We start from the raw sequence: 25,209 nt of genomic DNA, 5'->3' as shown, positions 1-25,209 counted from the left end.
GCCATTCGGGGGGGATTGGGGGGCCCCAGACTTGAATTTGGGGCTTTTGAGGGGCAATTTTGGAGGAATTTGAGGTATTTGGGGGCAATTCTGGGGGGAATTGATATCCCCAGGGCAAATTTGGCGCATTTGGGGGCAATTCTGGGGGGCTTTGGAGTCCCTAGGACACATTTTGGGGTTCTTCTGGTGGGATTTGGCTTCCCTGGGCTGCAATTAGGAGCAATTCTGGGGAGATTTAGGGCCCCTGGAACAGAATCTGGGGCATTTTGGAGGAATTTGAGGTGATTCTGGAGAATCTGGGGCATTGTGGGGCCGTTCCAAGGGAATTTGGGGTCCCCAGGGCAAGTTATGCGCATCTGGGGGCAATTCTGGGGGGATTTAGGGCACCTGGAGTCAATTTTGGAGTATTTCGGGGCAATTCTGGGGGGATTTGGAGTCCTGGGATCCCGTTGGGGTGATTCCAGGGGGATTTAGAGTCCCTGAAGTTCATTTGGGGGGATTTTGGAGCAATTCTGGGGGGATTTAAGGCATTTGGGGGCAATTCTGGCGGAATTTGGGGTCCCTGGATCAGAATTTTGAGCATTTTGGAGCGATTCTAGGGGGACTTTATGTCCCCATCACAAATTAGGGGCATTTTTTGGCAATTCTGGGGGATTTAGGGCCCCTGGAGTCCATTTTGGGGTATTTTGGGGCAATTCTGAGTGGATTTGGGGTCCCTGGAGTGCATGTTGGGGGTATTTATGGGGGGATTTAGAGCCCCCGAGGTCCATTTGGGGGGATTTTGGGGCAATTCCAAGGGGATTTGTGGCTTCTGGGGTGCATTTAGGAGCATTTTAGGGACATTCTCAGGGGATTTGGTGTCCCCAGACCAGAATTTTGGGCTTTATGGGGCAATTCTGGGGGGATTTGAGGCATTTTGGGGCAATCCTGGGAGGATTTGGGGTCCATGCATCAGAATTTTGGGCATTTTGGGGCAATTCTGGGGGGAATTGGTGTTCCCAGAGCAAATTAGGGACATTTGTGGGCAATCCTGGGGGGATTTGGGTACCCCAGCACAGAATTTGGGGCATTTTGGGGCAATTCTGGGGGGATTTGGGATCTGCAGAGCAGATCTAGGGCCATTTTGTGGTAATTCTGAATGGATTTGGAGTCCCCAGCCCAGAATTTGGGGCATTTGGGGGCTATTCCAAGGGATTTAGGACCTGGGAGGGGACCCAAGCATCCAGCTCCCCACTCACACCAACCCAACACCTCCCTGGATGCCTGGGTCCCACCTTGGCCACCCGTCCTTGCTCCAGCACCAGCTCCTGGGTCTTGATGTTCTTGTGTTCCTGCTCCTTCTCCTGTCATTTCTTGTGCCAGTAACAGATGTCCAGCGTGGGGCCCTTCTCTGGGGGAGAAGGGGGTCACAGGGAGACCCAGGCATCTGGGAGAAACCCCTGCCCCCACCCTGTCACCCCTCTGGTTCTGGGATCCCCCTCACCAAGGAGTCCGGGCATCCGGGCACACACCCCCAGAAAGGGACCCAGGCGTCCGGGACCTCTATTTCTCCCCCCTCAATCTCAACCAGAGCCCCCCCAACCCCCTAAAAGGGGACCCAGGCTCCCAGGCCCCCCGGTCCTCCAAGAAGGGATCCCAACACCCACCCCTCCCCGCCAAAAGGGGACCCAGGCATCCCCATAGAAGCCACTCAGGTATCCCAGACCCCCTATTTCTCCTTCTCAAGATCAACCCAGGCCCCTCAAAACCCCTCCCCAAGAGGGACCCAGGCATCTGGGACCCCCCAAAAAGGGACCCAGGTGTCCAGGGACCCCCCCAAAAAAGGGACCCCAGCACCTAGGCTCACCCCGGCCCCGCAGGCAGTACCACTCCCGAATGGCCTTGGCCGTCTTCTCAGTGATGTTGACGCAGTCGCCTTGGAACCACTCGTTGCAGTTGTTGCACCCGCTGCGGGGGAGGGGAGCACCTCAGCCAAGGGACCCAGACGCCCGGGACCCCCCCACCCTCCCACATAAGGGACCCAGGTGTCTAAAGAAGCCCCATAAAGAGGAACCCAGTAATCCAGGGGGGACCCAGGCATCGAGGACTCCTCCACCCTAACGGACCCAGGCATCCGGGAGCCCCCCACCCTCCCCCATAAGGGACCCAGGCATCCAGTAGAGGCCCCAGGAGTCCGGGGAAGGGACCCAGGCATCCGGGGAAGCCCCATAAGGAGGAACCCAGGAATCAGGGGGACCCAGGCACCCGAGGCTCACGTGCGCTTCCCGCAGGTGTATGCACTCTTCTGTGATGTCCAGACCAGGTCCTCTAGTCTGGTGTACTGTGTAATGGCCCGTATAACGTGGGACTGAAACCAAGAACTTCTGACAGACTAGCACAGACTTTTGAAAAATGTATCTAACCTTGATCCAGCCAGGATACACAGATTTCATTTCACTTCCATGGTTCACTTTATCAACAAGGGCCAAATTTAAATAAAATGCAGAAGTCACAAGAATTCAGTCCTCAGGCAGTGAAAAGAAATCTGAGAAACTGTTCAGGAAACTATTCTCTTGAAACAAATGCATTTTTCATGAAGCAAAATGAGAAAATAGTATTTGCTGTTGGGAACTTTGAACTGTCTTTGCCCTTATCCTCAGAATATTCAAAGAAGCAGATGCATTCACCCAACAGCATCATCAATTTCGAGCACTGGAATAAAAACACTGTAGAACATTTCTAAAGGGACTCAATGTTTTTTCTCTCTTGGAAGAGCTCAGCTCTGCAGCATAAGCAAACATTTTCATTTCAGGTCACTGTATCTGACTTACTCTTCTTCATATCTTAGGCATTGTAGGAAGCAATAATCATCACGAACAGTGCCTACCCACACTCAAATTATTAATTGCAATCATAGATGAATTTTCCTATATTGCTTCAAATAAAGTGTGAATACATTTCACATTAATCTATGTCTGAAAAATAGCTCATGAATAATTCATTCAATGATAATTCCTCCAATCAATCAGAGAGTGATTTAAATACATTTTATTAGAGTTGGACTAACTGTTCATTATTGCTTCACTGAATTGCATGTGAGAAAATGTCAAAATTGTTCCAAACTCTTCTATTACTAGCAACTAAAATTATTCTTGCACCAGAATTTCCTACTCAAGGAAAAAAAAATCAGACTGGCTGCATAAAAATTCCCTACCGCTATCCAAATACACACACACATATATATATAAAAAAAAAAAATAAATACCTATCTCTGAGGAAGAATAGGAGGTCTGTCCCACTTAGAGATGCAAACTCAGTGAGAGAAAGAAGCATCCCAAATCTAATCTCATCCAAACAAACCCCAAGCTTTTGTACGCACATCTTCTGGCTGTGGTTTTGAAAGTTTACCCCTTGGAGCATACCTGGCAGCAGGTGAAAGTGGTAAGTGCTCCAAATCCATTTCATGTAATTGCAACTGTGACCTCCCTGCCGCTGTCCTCTAGGAAAGAGTCTGAGACATGCCACGTGAGGAAAGTTGAAACCAATTGATTATTCATTTGTGTTATAATCATCCCCTCCTGGATTAAATAAGAGGCTTCCATTGCATAGCAGATTTCCACTTCACTAAATCCTGGGGTTTACTTTGCTTTTTCAGATTCATTTTTATCCTTCTTCCCCCCTCTTGCGCAAGCCTCACTGTCTTCCTTTTCAACTGCAATTATCACTTTTCAATACTAATACTTTCCCAAGCAGCCTAGATTTTCACCCCTTTGTACTGAACCAGATTCCTCAACATTTGATCCAGTAAGTGGTTTATTTTACCCTCTAATCTCTCATTTGCCACCTCTGCACACAACCTGGATCTTTCCCTACCTAAACAAGCCATTTTCCACACTCTCATTACCTCTTCCTTTGTACTTCTCACCTTCCTTCCCTAGTGCATAGGATTACCAATTCCGTTTCTCTCCAATAAACCTTGTTCTTTTCTTGGTTTACCTCTAATCTTATTTTCTCAAAATATATTTCAAGTCTTTTTTTTCCTATTTAATTCATGTTTAATGCTCAGGCTTTAGATGAGTTCTTTGAGCTGTTGCTTTATATAGTGTAACAAAGAAAATCAGTGATAATGAAAAAGCGTACCGAAATACACAAAACAGAAGTATAAAAGATTTGTTCCAATCTTTGCATGCACACATATAGTGTAGTTAAGCTATACTATCTCCCTACTGAGCTCTGATGAACCTCCATCTGTAGCGGTACACAAAATAGAAAAAGGCTTCCTTCCTTCTGGCCTTACAGAGAGAGGGAGGGAAGTTCTTAATGCCTCACGTTGAGTTAAAATTACCAGCTATTCGTAAGGTTAGAACCATTTTTATTTCGCAAATAAAGCGAAATTAGACCGCTTTGGATTAGACAGCCAGCATCACCAGACACAGACAGCCTGAATCCTACCACAGCCAAGTTTATTAAACTCCAAAGACAACCTGATGTGTTCCTTTAGACTTCACTGATTTTTCCCCCGTGCACAGCCCCCCCACAGTACCACCTCTCGGCCTCTCCGGGGCTCTGCAGCCCCCCCCCAGGCCAAACTCCCCAGATGCTCACAGCCCCTCCCCAGCCTGGAGCCCCCCCAGTCCCCTTCCCCGGGGCCTGCAAGTCCCCCCCCGCCTGCCCCACTCCTCAGCCCCCCATGCCCATGGCCCCTCAGACTCACTACCACCACCACCACGATGATTGATGATGAGGATGAGGATGAGGATGCCGATGCCGCCGCCGCCGCTGCTGCCTGGCTGCAGACCCTGCCGCGAGCCCCGTTGAAATAGCCTCCGCAGCCAATCAGCACACGGCTCCACCAGGCTGCCCACGCGGGGCACAGGGGGAGTTGTAGTCCCCGCCCCAGAAGCACACATGCACGGTGTTTCATGCAGCGCGGGTGGCTGTGCAGGGACCTCTGTGCCATGGTGGTGATTGTGCAGGACCCTCGTGCGACAGTGGTGGTTGTGCAGGACCCTCGTGCAATGATGGTGGTTGTGCAGGACCCTCATGCAATGGCGGTGGTTATTTTTCTCAGCAGTAGCCTTGGGTTCAGGAGCAAAACAGCTGGTGTCTGATACCGCCACAGTGTACCGCCTCAAGGCCACCTCCAGTTCCTACGTGGCTCCCACAATGTGCGTGGACCCCCCCGCAACAGGTGCAGATGTGCAAGGACCCCCGTGCAATGGGGACTGGGATTGTTATAAAGAAGTCTGATTCACTGTGTTCTTCTCTCTGCAGAGCCTCGTTCCGCAGGAGCAGCTCTGCGCCAGCAGCTGAAGGAGCTGGAGCCTCAGGCTGCAGGAGCTGACCCAGCCTGAACGTTCTGATAAATCTAACGCTGCAAACACAGAACTCACTGAATCCAGCAGATGGGAGCGGGACAAAGAAGAGAAGGACCAAGGAAACAATTCCTGGAATCACAGAAGGGTTTGGGTGGGAAGGGACCTCTAAAGCTCATCTAGTCCAACCCCTAGCCGTAAGTAGGGACACACTCACCTGGACCAGGTTGCTCAGAGCCCCATCCAGCCTGACCTTGAACGTGTCCAGGGATGGGGCATCCACCACCTCTCTGGGCAACCTGCGCCAGTATCTCACCGCCCTCACCGTAAAACATTTCTTCCTAATACCTAGTCTGAATGCCGCTGGCAGGCAGGCACAAGCTGACCCTCGATGGCAGAGAGAAAGATAAAGGAGCACTGTGTAGCAAAGAAAGACGGGAGGCTCTGACGGAACAAGAAAGATGGAAAGGGAGATAAAGTGGAATATCTACCAGATATTGAAACTAAACGAAACCTTACAGATTGGGTGGGATCAAATGGACTGTTACGAACCTATATGAAACAATTTAGAGGAAAACGGAATGCTAATCCATTAATAGAAAGAAATACTGGATTCCATAGTTTTGCTAGGTGGTTTCTCCCCTGGTTAGGAGTAAGTGAATTAGAGAAGGCTTTAGTAAATATATCGGCCGCTCTAGAAATTTTAAGTAATAGCACCGCTGAAGCTATCAAAGCCCTCCAGGAAGAGGTTTCCTCCCTGAGTAAGGTAACTCTCCAAAATAGGTTAGGTTTGGATATGTTGTTCGCTCAGCAAGGAGGGTTGTGTACGGTTATAGGAGAGCGATGTTGTACATATAACAATCATGAGCGACAAGTGGAAAAGGACCTATCTCAAATTTGGAAGCAAGCTAAACTTTTCCATGAAGTAACTAGAGATGATACATCTTGGGGCCTTCAGGAACTATGGGAGAAACTTACCTCTTGGTTACCGAATTTAACATGGCTTAGACAACTGTTTATTATAATAATAATTATTATTGTTATGTTTATAGCTCTCTGTATTACAGTTCGATGTAGTCTATGGTGTTTCAAAAACACAGGAGACTCTTACAGTGAATGGAAGAAAAATCAACTACGACGTAGACTGGAGTCCAATAAATATTTCGAAAAGACACTAGATAAAGAAACATTATGTTAAACCGAACATAGTAAAAGAATTTACTAACTCTTCAGAAAAGGGGGGAATGAAAGGGTGAACGAGAAGGGATGAGTGATTAAAGAATTGAAACTATGGGCGAAATGACTTAGTACATTAGTTGCAACATTTTTGTAAGGCTCAGCGGAGGAATCGCAACAACAGCTCCTGATAAGAACCAGGAGTTTGTTCGAAGCCAGTTGAAACCAACCCTGTGATTTGGGTAAAGGCCAAGGAACAACTGAGTCTGCGCAAAGACGGGGGTTATTAGCGGTGACGAAGAGGAACCACTAACCTTCATCCCCACGACCCCCGACGACCACCACCAGGAGGCAATGCGCAAGCGTAGATAGGAGGGGCTCATGGAAATAACGTCTTGAAGCTTATTTTAATACAAAGCGGGGATAGGTCATGCATATGTATAGGCGTATTATGTATATGCAACATTTCGCTGTATATATTTCTGGCAAGTACTATGTTGAGGCACGCACGACTTTGGTGGGGTTACCCCCCGTGCTGCCCAGCGCTGAATAAACATACCTACTTTACAATCTCACAGATTGTGGAGTCTGTTTTCCGCAAGTCAATGTGTAGTCATGGTATAAGAAACAATTAAAAATAATAAATCTGGTGCAACAGTAGAAAATGGCACACACCCTGGGAGTAATTTTTTAAAAATACTATTATTTTGTAATCTATTTGTGTTAGTTACTCCCAGGAAGCATGCCATTTTCTACTGCTACTATTTACATTTTAAATAGCAAACACACACAAAAAAAAAACCACCACAAAAGCCCAAACACCAAGACTGATGTGCACAAAAAAAAACCCACAACCGCCAAAGACCAAGACTGACACACACAAAAAAACCAAAACCCCCAAAGACCAAGACCAATGCATGCAAAAAAACCCACACCCACACAACCCCCCAACGCCAATACAGAAAATTCCCTCCTCCAACCCCACAGGAAACTCAAAAAAAAAAACACACCAAGACACAAACAGAGAGAGACAACAAAATCAAAGACCAAAACAAAGCAAAACAACATCAATGACAAAAACCAGAGAGACAACATCAAAAGACACCAGACAGACACACAAAAAAAAAACCCTACAGACAGAGAAAAAAAAAACCACCAGAGACAAACACAGACATAAAAAAAACACAGGAGACACAAAACAGATCAAAGAAAATTTTATTTAAACTTTATTGCAAAATCATTTTCTTTTAAGATACCTTAGAACCCTATTAAGGAGTGGTTTAACTACCATAATTAGCTCTTTCTGCAATTAAGGTAATTGAACACAGCCATATTACCATTCCATCTTTACTGCCTAGTTTGATATTTTCCTTATGATACTACTCAGATACAATTCATGTCTGCTAGCGTCTTACTAAGATCAGTGTTTCAATTGGACATCATTTATGCCGAAGTAGTATTCTACATTTCTTTTAAACTACTCAAAGTAATTAAAAAAACTTTACACAATTACTAATAGTTTAAATATACTTAGGAGCCAGTAATGCACATGCTTTCTTTTAACCTGTCAATAGCTACATTTATCTATAGGTATTGACAACTCTCCCTCTAATGACTAATTCTCATTTAAATTATCACATACAAACATTATTGCCATAATAGTCCTCAAGCAAGAGCTGTCAATGCCTGTAACAATTCCCCACCACCACCACCACCACCCTCCAATTGGCAATTTTTAACCACAGGTATTAACAACACCCACTTAGTTTTGTACTTTCATTTGTTATTTCAGTTTTTACTGTGATTCCAATAGGGATACATTACTGCCTGTATTTTGTTTTTATAATTTTCAATTTAAAATTGGTCCATTGCTAATTCCAGTAGATTTTCCCATATTATTTTTTACATTTCAATTCTACAATATACTTGTACTACAGAGACAAAAATTACTCTCAGGTTGATCAAATACTTGCTACAATTACATTTATTCACTTCTCACTCTTTGAAATTCACTCTTTGAAATGCATTTGACCTCTAAAAATTCATCATTACCTTTACAGTCGGCGCAAGTATTTAGTGCCTGTGATTCTATACCTAGTAGTCTTTTCCACGTTTCTCCCTCCCATTACATTCTCAGTCTATTGCTTTACATCTCTGTTTGCCTCTTCGAGGCGACATCGTCTCCACAATTGGGATTCCTAGGCAGAAAGTGACCGAGCTCCGCTCATCTCAATGGGCCCCCTACTTCTGTGCTTGCGCACAAAAATAAAAAAAAAAATCATAAAGTGTCATTACATCAGAAACTACAAAGCCCCTCAAAAGAATTTACAATCCTAACAGTAAACAATAAAGTTTAGCCCACCTGCTTCACAAGCTGGTCCTCTTCAACACTGACAACCTGCTCCAATTTCCCCACACCCTTCAACTGCAAGATCATCAATCATCTTCCCATGACCATTCGCTACACAACATACCTCCCTGCAATGACAGGCAAATGCCACATTCCAGGACAGCGCTCCCCAGGAATGGTGTTCCCAGAGGCCTTGAAAAAACCACCCTCTCTGCAAAAACTTCAGCCCGAGCCCAACCTCCACCCAAACATTGGCAATCAACTCCCTTACAGAGTTGCTGGGACCGGGGCAGGGGGGGAACACAACACACACACCCAACATACACACCCCTAGACGGGGGGGCAGGAGGGGTGGTGTGGAAATCCCTTGTCTAGGTTTTAATATAATTTTTTTTGTAACTCTCTGAACACAAAAAAACCACTCAACTCCACACACAACCTGCAAAGAAACATAAAAAAACACCACATAATGAAACAAGGTTATATACATTCAAAACACACCGCTCATTCAGCTACCACACAAGCTACCCCTCACTCTTGCCGATCCATTCTGCGACCAGCCTGCCACAATGGGACATCACCCCGTGTCTGCGCCGCTCCCCAGGAACAGCATTCCCAGAGGCCTCAAAAATCACCCTGCCTGCAAAAACCCCGGCCCAAGCCTGACGTCTGCCCAGACATTGGCGATGAACGTCACCTTGCAGAGCGGCCGGGACCGGGGGAAAAAAAAACCCAGCTGGGGGGGTAAAAAAAAGAAAAATCCCCCAGCCGGGGTTTTTTTTTTATTATAATTTAAAAAAAAAAATACTACTCTCAACATTAAATACAACCTGCGATAAAATACTTCACACATACAAGATTAGGCACATTGAAAAACTAACACTCATTCAACAACCACTTGCTTCACCCCTCACTCAAAACACCATTGTTTCACCACCCACCTGCCACGATGGCATATTGCCCCCATTCTAGACCCATCCCCGGAACTGTCTCGCCACACACTTCAAAGCAACGTTGCCGTTCCGTACAACTCCAAAGTTTCAGCCTTCTTAACAGCAAGCCGAGGAAGACGCTTCGCTACATTCACCGGGCCTGCTCCTTCTTCACTTAATTTGGACGCTCTGGCAAGATGCGCTCGAGAATTTTCTCCACAGATCCAAATCACCCTGGGGCACCTGCAAAAAACTACAAAAGGGACTGTACACCCTGCTTAGCAATACCTACTGGCTATACAAAAAAACATCCCAGACAACCTCCATCCAAACAGCCTGTGCTAATCAAAGCATGTAAAGCAAGTCACCTGGATGCTGACCGATAGCTTGACATGACTAAAAGCCTGTCTTGTTTTGCATATGCCTTCTAACTGCAGATGGAAAAAAAACCACACCAGATATTAAGCCCTACATAGACAAGTTAAGGCAAGTTCAAGATACAGTCCACTCGACTACCTTGCAAACTGCCACTCCCAAGAGGCCAGAGTGCAGCCTCTAGCACCCACAAAACACAACGAAAGTAACTGTGGCCGCTCTCTAGAGCTACTTGCCCAGAGATGGACTGTACAGTCTTTGCCTAAAGAATCTGGCCAGATCAACATATAACCATATCACCATAAAGCTATAATATATTTATTATTGCTACGCTCCCAGGCAGCGCAGCTCCAACCCTGACACACAGACAGAGACTGCACGCAGACGCCACAATGTGATCGTGAGACACGAGAAGACCGCAAGCGAGAATGACTGCCGTAGGGAAGATGCCTCCAGCACAGAAGCCCTAAGGTGCCACAATGGAACAAATGCTCTATAGCGCCCCAGGAAAGAGAGTCAACTGCCACAGCCCATGAGAGAAAACTACCATCAAACCCAGAACGATGGATGCATGAGAAGCTGGGCTTTAAGACCGTTAAGGACACGGGGGTGAAACCTCTAAAGACAACTGTGGAAACAGAACTCCTGAGAGCAGAGCTGCTGGCACCACCTGGCTCACCGCCGCAAGAGATACCCCTCAGAAACATCTATGATGCAACGCTGACCAGGCATGTCCATGCTTGAAGCTACAACGGCAAGATAAGAAGGGCTCAACAGGCACTATGCTGATGAGACAATGCATTTGAGACCCTCGGGAGGGCTACCGAGGCGCCTGCTGATCTTAAAGAGCTATGGAGACATCAAGGCCTGAGAAAACTACGGTAGAAGACACAGAAGAGAGTCCTCAGAAACTACACAACACCACAGACGCAGGCTGGAACTGCCAAGCCCGGCACACACCAGCATCGTGCTGAAAAATAACCCGCTCCCTTTACACCTTCCCAAAAGGGACTGTTGCTGGACAGTTCTCTCCCCTACGCTAACTTCATAACTCCTTCCTGCAATTCCCAACCTTGTTCCCTCCCCAGCCCTGGTCCCTCAACTTAGTTTTCAGAGGGCCAGGGATCTCAATCCATCTTAAAAAAAAAAAAAGAAAACAAACCCAAAACACTAACTAGGATGTTGCTGCACTCACCTGGTTCCTCTTTATATGCAAAAAAAAAAGCCACACCCACACCAAAAAAAACCCCACCAAACCACAAGAGTACTAGTATTCAGCATCACACTAGCCTCCTCCTCAAAAGCACCATAGTGCTCTGCTTACCTGCTCCACACTAATTCCAAAGTCAGATGCTGCAACTGTCACTCGTCGCACCCAAGATGTCAAGAGACACAAAGTTACCGTTGCGCTTGGGCGAAATCACCAGCCCCACGCTCCTCCTCGCCAGCACAGCTCCCGCAAAACCAAAAGGTAAATGGTTAACCGAGATGCCATGTCATACTTGCTTATTAAATGGTGACCCAGCCGACAACCTCCTCACCTTCTCCGACCGCTTCTCAGTGGGCAGCTATGCCCCTCTGAGGCTACCTGCGGCATGTGGAAAAACCCAAACTAAAAGCACAGCCTGCCTGCAGCAATTCTCATCTTCCCCACCTTTACCTTGGCCTTTACCTGCACACCCAGCCCCCATCATTTGGGGCTGCCATGTTGAAGCTTGTGTACCACCTGTAAAGCCCAAACAGCAGGTAAAGCTTATAACTTCACCGACAATACACACCTGAAAAGTAACTGCTACTTCAGCCCACGAGTCATTGCTCAACTTGCCTGAGTCAACTCCCACGCCCATATCCCACTTGCCTCATTGCTTTGCATCTTCGGGAAAAAAAAACCACAACATTATGCAGTCATACAACCAACAAGACTCACCTTCCCTCCAACACCAAAGGCTGACGCGCTTTAATCACAGAATCACAGAATACCAAGTTGCAAGGGACCTCAAGGATCATCCGGTCCAGCCTTTCTTGGCAAAAGCACGGTCTAGACGAGATAGCCCAGCACCCCGTCTGGCCAAATCTTACAAGTGTCCGATGTTGGGGAATCTGCCGCTTCCCTGGGGAGATTATCCCAATGGCTGATTGTTCTCATTGTGAAAAGTTTTCCTCTTGTGTCCAATCGGAATCTCCTCAAGAGTAACTTGTACCCATTACCACTCATCTTTTCCATGTGACTCCTTGTAAAAGGGGAGTCTCCATCATCTCTGTAACCACGATTTACCTACCGGAACATGGTGATGAGGTCTCCCCTAAGCCTTCTTTTCTCAAGACTACACACAATTCTCTCAGCCTTTCCTCATGTATCAGGGTTCCCAGTCTTTTGATCATATTTGTGGCCCTTCTCTGGACCCTCTCCAGCCTGTTCACATCTTTTTTTGTATAATGGGGACCAACACCACACACAGTATTCCAGGTGTGACCTGGTGAGCGCCGAGTAGAGGGGGATGATGACTTCTATCTCTCTGCTGGTGATGCCCTTGTTGATGCAATCCAGCATCATCTTGGCCTTCTTTGCTGCAGCAGCACACCGTTTGCTCAGATTTAGCTTGTTCTCCACCGGGACCCCCGGGTCCCTTTCCACAGCTGCTCCCCAGCTGGATAGTTCCCAGCCTGTACCGCACTCCTGGATATGCTTTCCTAGGTGCAAGACCTAACTTTTGACTTTGTTGAACTTCATAAGGTTCTCATTAGACCATTCTTCCAGCCTATCCAAGTCTTCCTGCAGAGTGGCTCTCCGCTCCAAAGCGTTCGCTTGCCCACTCAGTTTGGTATCATCATCAAGCTTCATCAGGGTACGCTCGATCCCATCATCCACATCACTTATGAAGATATTTAACAGTGTTGGGCCCAATATCGATCCCTGGGGGATCCCGCTTGTGACAGGTTGCCAGTTTGACCACCCTCTGGGGGTTGCCTGTCAGCAAGTTCCCCACCCACCAAACAGACCGCTTGTCTAGACTGTAACACATCACTTTCTCTAGGAGGCTGTGGGAAACCATATCAAAAGCCTTGGAGAAATCCAGGACCATGTCCACCGCTCGCCCCACATCAACCAAGCAGGTCACTTTGTCATAGAAGGCAATCAGGTTTGTCAAGCATGATCTGCCCTTGGTGAATCCATGCTGGCTTTTCCCAATCATGTGCTTCATTGGACTTGTGGTACCACACAGGAGGATTCAATCCACAGCTTTCCCAGGGACTGAAGTATGACTGATGGGCCTACAATTTCCTGGATCCTCCTTTATGCCCTTCATGTAGATGGCGTGACATTAGCCTTCTTCCAGTCTTCTGGGACATCACCCAATCTCCGCAACTTCTCAAAGATTATGTAAAGCAGCCTTACCACAACCTTCTTACAGTGCTACACTCGCCTCCTCTGTCACTCTTTGGTGTATGGCTATTCCACCTCCCCCTGACTCTACACTCCCAGGCAGGGCTGCTCCAAGCCACACACACATGCACAGACCAACACTATACAGAACACTACAAACAACGCGCCTCAAAAGAGGAGAGAAAACTCTCAGCAAGAAGAATGACACCTAAACGGAAGACGCCGTCGGGCAAGAAGACCTGCAGGGCTGTGACATGACGAGGCTCTATGGCAACACCAGAGAAAGAGTAGAACGTCATGACCCATGACAAGAAGCTGCTTTCAAAACTGAGAAGATGTATGCGCAAGAAGCCTGGCCTCTAGACCTAAGAGCGTAAGGATGCAGGGAAACAATCCCAGTCTGCAAAAATAGATGTCTAGAGAGCAGAGCTGCTCACGCAGCCAGGAAGGCTGCCGCAAAAGATGACCGTCCAGAAACTTCGAGACACGAGACTGATCCACGCTTTCAGCTTGTAACACAAGAAAAAAAGCGCCCTATTGGCCCTATGCCAATGAGTACAGGCGTTCAAGATCCTAGGGATGGCGCCTGAGGCATGTGCTGTGCTCCTCGAGCGCAAAGAGGACATCGAGACTCGAGGAAGGCCTAGGACACAGAAGACAGACCACACAAACTGCACAACAACAGACACAGGCTGGAACTGCCCTGCCCGGCTCACGCTAACATCATGCTGATAAGTAACCTGCTCCCTTTAACTGCCCAAGAGGGACTGTCCCTGGACAGTCCCCTGCCCTACACTGTCTTTAAAACCCCTTCATACAATTGCCAACCCGGTCCCCTCCCTCCCTCGACCCATCTCCAGCGCCAGTGCCTCAACTTAGCTTTCAGAGGACCGGGATTCTGAATCCATCCTCTACAGGAAAAACCACAATCAGCCCACTGGGTTAATCCTGCAGTCGCCAGGTTCCTCTTCATCACCTGCAAAAAACAAACACCAATGCATGCACAACAGTGCCGCCAGTCAGCGTCACATCCGTCAACATGGACCTTTCCCACAACATCCTCCACCTCAGACACACCATTGCATTCCACTCACCTGCTCCACGCCGATTCCAGAGGCGGACGCTGCAGCTGTCATCGCTTGTGATGCCTAGGATACCAAGAGACACAAAGTTACCATTGCACTTGCCAGAAACCCCCAGCCCCATACTCCTCCTCTCTACTACCCAGCTCACCTCAAATGCTCATCCAATTCCAAAGGCAGCCCGCACGGCACCTGCAAAACCACAGATAAACACTTCAGTTGCCATGTAACACTTTGCTATTAGACGCCAACCCGGCCCACAATCGCCTCACCTTCTCGGACCCCTTCGTCAGCATGCGGCAGAGGCACCCCTTTGAGCCTGCGTACGGCACCTGCAAAAACCCAAGCGTAAAGGCACGTGCTGAGATACTGCCTGAAACTGCAGCCTGCCCACAGTGATTCCTATCTCCCTCTCAGCTTGGGTTGCCACATTGAAGCTTGCGCACCACCTGTAAGACACAAACAACAAGGCTTGCTTATAACTTCACCAGCAATACAACACCTGAAACATAACCGCTACTTCAGCCCACCAATCACCGGTCACCTTGCCCGAGTCAGCTCCGGTGCCCATATCCCACATTGCTCTTTGCTTTACACCTTCAAATTAAAAGAAAAATAGAAATACCATAATGTAGTCGTATAGCCACCAGTCACATCTTCCCTCTAATACCACCCACCAACCCACCTTCTTCTAGTGCTCCGCTCGCCTCTTGACCATCGCCCTGCACTGCTCATCCCTCTGCATCTGCAAAAACAATATTGAATGAGTCAGCCGGATGCAGAGCAATAGTTTAATAATTCCAGAGGACTTATTTCCGTGTAGGAATACTATCTAGAATCTAACTATACATCCTATCATTAAACAAAATTTAGAAGTCAAACATTTAGCCCTACACATACAAGCCTTAACACCTTTAAGTACTCAATTTCCTTCACTACCCCTGAACAGCCCCTCCCACACGGCTCGGCTCATCCCCATAAAACACCATTGCAAGAGCTGTCCACACAGCCTGCCAACAGCTACTGAGTCCGAGATGACTGTACAACCGTTGCCTCGACGGTCTAGGCATATCAACATATTAGCCATAGACTTTTATGGCTATTCCACCTATCCCTGACTCTACACCCTCGGGCAGGGCAGCTCCTAGCCACACACACATGCACAGACCAACACTACATGGAACCCTACAAACAACATGGCTTAAAGAGGAGAGAAAACTCTTGGCAAGAAGAATGACACCCGGATGGAAGACACCGCTTGGCAAGACGACGCACGGGACTGCGACAGTGATGTGAGGAGGCTCTGTGGCAACCCCAGAAAGAGTAGAACGTCATGGCCCGTGACAAGAAGTTATTCTCAAAACTGAGAGGATGTACAAGCAAGAAGCCTGGCCTCAAGACCTAAGAGCGTAAGGATGCAGTGAAGAAATCCCAGTCCACGAAAAGAGACGGCTAGAGAGCAGAGCTGACGGCTCTAGACGGCTAGAGACTCGAGGAAGGCCTAGGACACAGAAGACAGACCACACAAACTACACAACAACAGACACAGGCTGGAACTGCCCTGCCCGGCTCACGCTAACATCATGCTGATAAGTAACCTGCTCCCTTTATCTGCCCAAGGGGGACTGTCCCTGGACAGCCCTTTGCCCTAACTAACTTTAAATGCACCTTCCTGCCGTTGCCAATCTTGTCTCCCTGCCCCCTCCCCAGCCATCGTCCCTCAACTCAGCTTTCAGAGGGCCGGGAGGTCTGAATCCATCCTTGACAAAAAACACATTGGCTAGCTGATATTTTCCTGCAGTCACCAGGTTCCTCTTCAGGATCTGGAAAAAAAAACACCAACCAACACACACACCAGCAGTAAGCATCATGACAGTAGACGCCACTCTCTTCCACAACACCCTCATCCTCACAAGAGCCCTGGCATTGCACTTGCCAGTTCCACGCCGATTCCAGAGTGGGACACTGCGGCCGCCATTACTTGTGACACCTAAGATACCAAGACACACAAAGTTAACATTGCGTTTGTGAGAAATCACCAGTCCCATGCTCCTCCTCTCTACCCCCCAGCTCACCTCAAATGCTCATCCAATTCCAAAGGCGGCCCACACGGCACCTGCAAAACCACAGAGAAACACTTTGCTGAGTTGCCGTCTAATACTTTAGAAGCCAACCTGGCCCACAACTGCCTCACCTTCTCGGACCCCTTCTTCAGCATGTGGCAGTGGCGTCCCTCCAAGCCTGCGTGCGGCACCTGCAGAAACCCAAGCGAAAAGGCACGTGCTGAGATACTGCCTGAAACTGCAGCCTGCCCACAGTGTTTCCTATCACCCTCTCATTGACCTTGGCCACTCAGCTGTCCAGCCTCTATCATTTTGGGTTGCAACATTGAGGTTTGTGCACCACCTGTAAGACCCAAAGAACATGGGTTGCTTATAACTTCACCAGCAATACAACACCTGAAGCATAACCGCTCCTTCAGCTCACCAATCACCGCCCACCTTGGCCGAGTCAGCTCCAGTGCCCATATCCCACGGTCCTCCTCCCTTTGCACCTTCAAATAAAAAAAAAAAATACAGTAGTGTCGTCATATAGCCACCAGTCACATCTTCCCTCTAATACCACCCATCAATCCTCCTTCTTTTAGTGCTCTGCTCATCCCTCTACATCTGCAAAAACAATATTAAACGAGTCACTCGGATGCAGAGCGATAGCTTAACAATTGCAGAAGACTTGTTTCCATGCAGGAATACTATCTAGAATCCAACTATACTTCCTGCCATTAAACAAATTTTATAACTCAAACATTAAGTCATACACGTGCAAGCCTTAACGCCTTTGAGATTCAATTTCCTTCACTAACCCTGCACAGCACCTCACACATGGCTCAGCTCATCACCATAAAACGTTATCAAAAGAGCTGTCCATGCAGCCTGCCAACAGCTACTGAGTCCTAGATGACTGTACAGCCTTTGCCTCAACAGTCTAGGCATATCAACATATTAACCATAGACTCTTATGGCTATTCCACCTACCCCCGACTCTACACCCCCAGGCATAGCAGCTCCAAGCCACACACACACACGCACAGACCAACACTACATGGAACCCTACAAAAAATGCACCTCAAAGAGGAGAGAAAACTCTCGGCAAGAAGAATGACACCCAGATAGAAGATACTGTCGGGCAAGACGACCTGTGGGACCATAACGGTGACGTGAGGAGGCTCTGTGGCAACCCCAGAAAAAGGAGTAGAACCTCACGGCCCGTGACAAGAAGATACTCTCAAAACTGAGAGGATGGATGTGCAAGAAGCCTGGCCTCAAGGCCTAAGAACCTAAGGATGCAGGGAAGAAATCCCAGTCCGTGAAAATGGACAGCTGGAGAGCAGAGCTGCTCACGCAGCCCGGAAGGATGCTGCAAAAGATGACCATCCGGAAAGTTTGAGACACGAGACTGATCCACACTTTCAGCTTGTAATGCAAGAAAAGAAGTGCCTATCAGGTGCTATGCTGATGAGTGAAGGCATTCAAGGCCTTAGGGATGGCACCCATGCCCCTCAAGCGCAAAGAGCAATGAGGACATCGAGACCTGAGGAAGGCCTAAGACACAGAAGACAGACCACACAAACTACACAACAGACAGGCTGGAACTGCCCTGCCCAGCATCATAGTGAAGAGTGGCCAGCTCCCTTTATCTGCCCAAAGCAGACTGTTCCTGGACAGCCCCCTGCCCTACACTACCTTTAAAACCCCTTCATGCAATTGCCAACCTTGTCCACTAAGCCTTATCCACTAGCTCCCCCTGATTCCTCTCCAGCACCAGTGCCTCAAAACTTAGCTTTCAGATGGCCAGGAGACGGAATCCATCCTCAACATGAAAAACCAGTCAGCCCACTGGATTAATCTTGCAGTCACCAGGTTCCTCCTCATCACCTGCAAAAAACAAACACCGATGCATGCACAACAATGCCATCAGTCAGCATCACATCAGTCAACATGGACCTTTCCCCCAACATCCCTCACCTCAGACATGCTGTGGCATTCCGCTCACCTGCTCCACGCTGATTCTAGTATCAGAGGCTGCAGCTGTCATCGCTTGTGGCGCATATGGTACCAAGAGACACGAAAGCACCTCTCCTGTGCCCCTCCTTTCTGCTACTCAGCTCACCTCAAACGCTCATCCAGTTCCAAAGGCAGCCCGCTCAGCACCTGCAAGATCAGGGAGAAGCATCACGGAGAAGATTCACAGAGTTGCTATGTAATACTTTGCTACGAGATGCCAACCCGGCCCACAATTGCCTCACCTTCTCAGGCCCCTTGTCAGCACACAGCAGCAGCACCCCTCCAAGTCTGCATGCAGCACCTGCAGAAACCCAAGCAAAAAGGCACATGCTGAGATACTGCCCGAAACTGCAGCCTGCCCACACCAATTCGTGTCTCACACTCCTTTACCTTGACAGCCCTCCCACCTGGCCTCTGTCAGCTTTGGTTGCCACGTTGATGTTTGTGCACCACCTGTAGACCCAAACAACATGCATTGCTTATAACTTCACCAGCAATACAACACCTGAAAAATAACCGCTAATTCAGCCCACCAATCACCACTCACCCGCTCGCCTTACCCAAAGTCAGCTCTGGTGCCTATATCCCACATTGCTCTTCACTTTGTCCCTTCAAATTAAAAAAAAAAAACCACTGTAATGTAATCATATAGCCACCAGTCACATCTTCCCTCTAATACCACACACCAACCCATCTAGTTACAGCACTCTGCTCCGCTCTCCTCTGTCGCCCTGTGGTGCGCAGCTCGTCCCTCTGCATCTGCCAAAAACATAATGATCGAACGAGTCACAGGGTTGCAGAGCAATAGCTTAACAATTCCAGAGGACCTGTTTCCTGTTAAGAACACCATCTAGAATCCAAACAAACATACATCCTGCCGTTAAAAAAAAAACAAACCCAACCGACAACGTTGAAGCCCCACACATACACCTTTGAGATTCAATCTGTTTCACTACCCCTGAACAGCCCCTCCGACACAACCTTGCTCATCCCCATAAAAGCTATTGAAAAAGCTGACCAAGCAGCCTGCCGATGGCTACTTGATCTGAGATGACTGCACAACCTTGGCCTCAACAGTCTAGGCATATCTACATATTAGCCATAGACTCTTGTCGCTATTCCACCTACCCCTGACTTTACACCCACGAGCAGGGCGGCTCCAAGCCAAACGCACACACGCACAGACCGACAGTACATGGAATGCTACAGACAACATGCCTCAAAGGCGAGAGAAAACTCTTGGCAAGAATGACAACACCCGGACAGAAGACGCCATCAGGCGAGACGACCCGCAGGACCATGACGGTGATGTGAGGAGACTCTATGGCAACCCCAGAGAAAGAGCATAACGTCGTGGCCCGTGACAAAAAGTTGCTCTCAAAACTGATAAGATGTACGTGCAAGAAGCCTGGCCTCAAGACCTAAGAGCGTAAGGATGCGGGGAAGACATCCCAGTTCGCAAAAAAAGTGGATGGCTAGAGAGCAGAGCCGCTCAAGCAGCTGGGTAGGATGCCACAGAAGAGGACCATCGGGAAACTTCCCAGATGGGAGACGAATCCACAATGCCATAAAAATATCATTATTAAGAATTATGTGCTTTGGTTTCCTCTGAAAAACCCAAAATGCTATGGGGTTAGCCTTAATTTCTAGCAACACCATGCATGCTACCTAACTTTCAACATACCTGTATTCTGGATAGGACTGAACGACAAAGCAGAATTAGATCCTGTAAGAACCCCTTCTCAAAAATATCTCTAGATGCAAAGCAAATTATTTGATGTAAATCACCAACAATTCAGAGACCCCCCAGGGGCACCTAGAGACGCCCTGGAGCAAACCAAGAACCCCCAGAAGCACCCCAAGACCCTCAGGAGCATCCTGTGGGCACCCAGGACACCCAGGAGCACCCCAAAAACACCAGAAGCACCCCAGGACACCCAGGAGCACCCCAAAAACACCAGAAGCACCCCATGAGCACCCAGAGATCCCCAGGGGATCCACGAGGGCACTCAAGAGACACAAGGACTCCCCAAAGACCCCCCAGGAGCACCCCATGGGCACCCAGAGACCCCCAGGAGCAACCAAAGACCCTAGAAGCATCCCACAGGCGCTCAGAGACCACCAGGACTGCCCCAAGGGCACCCAGAGATCCCCAGGAGCAGCCCAAGGGCACTCAGGAGACACAAGGACTCCCCAAAGACACCCCAGAGGAACCCTAAGGATACCCAGAGACACCTAGAACACCCCAAGACCCCCAGGAGCACCACAAGATCTCCAGGAGCATCCTGTGGGCACTCAGAGACCCCAGGTACCCCCAAAATGCCCAGGAGCACCCCAAGACCCCCTGGAGCATCCTGTGGGCACTCAGAGACCTCCAGGAGCACCCTAGGAACCCTAGAAGCATCCTGTGGGCACCCAGAGACGCCCAGGAGCACCCCAAGCCGCCTAGGAGCACTCCAGGGGCACCCAGAAATCCCCAGAAACACCCAGATGGCACGCAGGAGCACCCCAAAACCCCCCCAGGAGCATCCCAGGGGCAACCCAAGGCTACCCAGAGCCACGTAGAACAACCCAAGACCCCCAGGAACACCCCATGAGCACCCAGAGACCCCCAGGAGCACAACAGGAATGCCCAGAAGCACCCCAAGACCCCCGGAAACACCCCATGGGCACCTAGAGAACCCCAGGAGTACCCCAAGACCCCCCGGAAACACCCCAAGAGCACCTACACACTCCCAGGAGCACGAAGAACTCCCAGAAGCACCCTAAGACCCCCGGAAACACCCCATGGGCACCTGGAGAACCCCAGGGGTACCCCAAGACCCCCCCGGAACACCCCAGGAGCACCTAGACACTCCCAGGAGCACGAAGAACTCCCAGAAGCACCCCAAGACCCCCAGGAGCATCCTGTGGGCATCCAGAACCCCCAGGAGTCCCCCAAGAGCACCCTAAGAGCAACGCAAGAACACGAGGAACATCTTGTGGGCACTCAGAGACACCCAGGAGCACCCCGTCTCCCAAAGAATCGTATGGGCACACAGAGACCTCCAGGAACACCTTAGGAGCATTCTAAGGGTACCCAGAAACACCTAGAACGCCCCAAGACCCCAAGGAACAACCCATGGGCACCCAGAGACCCCCAGAAGCACAATAAGAACCCCAAGAAGCACACCAAGACCACCAGGAGTGCCCCCGGCGTGCAACCAGAGCGCCCCATGAGCACCCCAACGACAGCCAGGAGCCCCTTAGGAGACCCGAAGACACCCCAAAGACCCCCCAGCAGCACCCCAAGACCTCCCAGGAGCATCCCAGGGGCACCCCAAGGCTACCTAGACATGCCTAGAACAACCAAAGACCCCCAGGAACACCCCATGGGCACCCAGAAACCACCAGGAGCACAACAAGAACATCCAGCAGCATCCCAAGACCCCCAGGAGCATCCTGTGGGCACCCAGAGACCCCCAGGAGCATCCTAAGAGCCCCAGGAGCACCCCATGGTTGCCTAAAGACTCCCAGGACCACACCAAGACCCACAGAGCATCCTATGGGCACCCAGAGACCCCCACGATCACCCCAGGAGCAGTCCAAGGGTAGCCGGAGACACCTAGAAGACCCCAAGAAACAACCCATGGGAACCCAAAGACCCCCAGGAGTACAAGAAGAACACCGAGAAGCACACCAAGACCACCAGGAGTGCCACAGGAGCAGAATCAGAGCCCGAGGAGTGGAACCAGAGCCCAAGAAGCAAAACCAGAGCCCCAGGAGCGGAATTAGCGTCCCAGGAGTGGAACCAGAGCTCGAGGATTAAAACCAGAGCCCGAGAAGCAGAACCCGAGCCCGAGGGATGGAACCAGAGCCCGAGCAGTGCAATCAGAGACCCAGGAGCGGGACCAGAGCCCAAGCACCAGCACCAGGACCCGAGGATCAAAACCAGAGCCCCAGGAGCAGAACCAGAGCCCCAGGAGTGGAACTAGAACCCAGGCAAAAAACCAGAGCCCGAGCAGCGGAACCAGAGCGCCAGAAGTGGAACCAGAGGCCTAAGAGCGGAAACATAGCCTCAGGAGCAGAACCATAGCCTGAAGAGCACAACCAGAGCCCAGGCAGTGCAACCAGAGCCCGAGCAGCGGAAATAGAGTCCCAGGAGCGCAACCAGAGCCTGACCAGTGCAACCAGAGGCCAAGCAGCGGAATCAGAGCCCGAGCACTGCAACCAGAGCCCCAGGAGTGCAACCAGAGCCTGAGATGCGGAGCCAGAGCCCCAGCAGCGGAGCCAAAGCCCCAGCAGTGGAAATAGACACCCAGGAGCAGAACAAGAGCCCGAGCAGAGCAACCAGAGCCCAAGCAGGGCAACCAGACCTCGAGAAGTGCAACAGAGGCCCAGCAGTTGAACCACAGTCCAAGGAACAAATCCAGAGCACGCGGAACAAAACCAGGGACAGATGAAAAAAAAACAGGGCCTGAGCAACAAAACCAGAGCCCATGGAACAAAACCAGGGCCCGAGGAACAAAACCAGAGCCGGCGGGAGAAAACCAGAGCCTGCGGGAGAAAACCAGAGCCCGAGGAAGAAAACCAGATCCCAGGAAGAAAACCAGATCCCAGGAAGAAAACCAGGGCCCGCAGAACAAAACCAGAGTCCGCGGGAGAAAAGCAGAGTCCGCGGGAGAAAAGCAGAGTCCGCGGGAGAAAAGCAGGGCCCGAGGAACAAAACCAGAGACCGAGGAAGAAAACCAGAGCCCGCGGGAGAAAACCAGAGCCCGCGGGAGAAAACCAGAGCCCGCGGGAGAAAACCAGGGCCCCAGGAACAAAACCAGGGCCAGAGGAACAAAGCCAGAGTGCGTGGAACAAATACAGGGCCCGCGGCAGAAAACCAGAGCCCGCAGGAGAAAACCAGAGCCCGCAGGAGAAAACCGGGGCCCCAGGAACAAAACCGGGGCCCCAGGAACAAAACCAGGCTTCCGTAGAACAGAACCAGGCTTCCGTGGAACAGAACCAGGGCCCGCGGAAGAAAAGCAGGGCCCGTGGGAGAAAAGCAGGGCCCCAGGAACAGAACCAGGCTTCCGTGGAACACAACCAGGCTTCCATGGAACAGAACCAGGGCCCGCGGGAGACAACCGGAGCCCGCGGGAGAAAACCAGAGCCCGCGGGAGAAAAAACAGAGCCCGCGGGAGAAAAAACAGAGCCCGCGGGAGAAAACCAGAGCCCGAGGAACAAAACCAGGGCCCCAGGAACAAAACCAGGGCCCGCGGGAGAAAAACAGGGCCCATGGGAGAAAAACCAGAACCCGCAGGAAAAAACCAGAGCCCGCGGGAACAAAAAGATTTGACGTGCTTGACCTTGACGGCACATTTGTGCAAGACAGGGTCAAGGAATGGGGCATCCTTGGGGTCGCTGAGCCATGGCTGTGCTGGGGACATGCCAAAAACACGCCTCAGCACCAGAAAAACACACTTCAACACACAAAAACACACCTCAATGCGCTTAAAACACACATTTCTGCATCTCAATGCACTTGAAGTATGTCTTTACAGGCCAAAACATGCCTTGATATGCTTAAAATGTGTCTACACATTAAAAACATGCCTTGACACACTTACAACATGCCTTCACTTGTTAAAACATGAATCAATGCACTTAAAACATGCCTTTACATGCTAAAAACATGCCTCAACATACTTAAGACATGTTTACATGCTAAAACATGCCTCGGTGCACTGTAAAAATGCTTTTACATGCTGAAACACGCCTCAATGTGCCTAAAACACGTTTACAAACTAAAAACATAGCCTGACATGCTTAAAATAGGCCTTTACATGTTAAATACATGCCTTGATGCACTTAAAACATGCCTTTACATGCTAAAGCATGCCTCCACATGCTAAAAACATGCATTTACATGCTAAAAGCATGCTTTGATGTGTTTAAAACATCTTTACATGCTAAAACATGCTTTAATGAGCTTAAAACACACCTTTTCAAGCTAAAAACATGCCTCTGCACAAAAACATGCCTTGACATGCAAAAATGTGCTTTGACATAATTAAAACACGACTCTGACACACTAAAAACACGCCTTGACATGGTAAACATATGCCCCAACATGACAAAACCAGCCTCAAAACACCCTAACATCCAGAAAACATGCCTCAACACCAAAACCACAGCCCAACATGCTATAATCACACCTTGACACACTAATAACACACCAGTAGGCACCATGTTGTGACATGGGGATATTGCAGGGTGACCTGGGGGCCCTGGACCAGGATTTGGGGCATTTTAGGGTAATTCGGGGGGGGGCTTAGGGGTCCCAAGGCAAATTAGAGCCATTTTGGGACAATTCAGGAGGGGATTTGGGGTCCCCAGAGCAGAATTTGGGGCATTTAGGGGCAATTCTAGGGGGATTTGGGGTCCCCAGCACAGTATTTGGGGCATTTTGGGAATATTCTGGGATGATTTGGGGACCCTAGCACAGAATTTGGGGCATTCTCGGGCAATTCTGGCAGGATTTGGGGTCCCTGGAACAGATATTGGGGCATTTAGGGCCTCGGGGA

At 49.5% G+C, this 25,209-nt stretch overlaps 1 long non-coding RNA gene across 1 annotated transcript; it reads right to left on the bottom strand.

The window, feature by feature from the left end:
- Nucleotides 1–8,267: 8,267 nt before the first annotated feature.
- On the bottom strand, nt 8,268–13,072 carry LOC142076853 (uncharacterized). Its single transcript, XR_012671378.1, has 4 exons — nt 12,055–13,072; nt 9,762–10,005; nt 8,833–8,948; nt 8,268–8,717 (listed from the first exon to the last, which is right to left on the bottom strand). It is a non-coding gene; the product is annotated as an uncharacterized LOC142076853 (long non-coding RNA).
- Nucleotides 13,073–25,209: the final 12,137 nt, after the last annotated feature.

The sequence above is a fragment of the Calonectris borealis genome, unplaced genomic scaffold, assembly GCF_964195595.1.
Source record: "Calonectris borealis unplaced genomic scaffold, bCalBor7.hap1.2 HAP1_SCAFFOLD_116, whole genome shotgun sequence".
Taxonomy (NCBI): Eukaryota; Metazoa; Chordata; class Aves; order Procellariiformes; family Procellariidae; genus Calonectris; species Calonectris borealis.
This window is presented reverse-complemented; position numbering and strand designations above follow the sequence as displayed.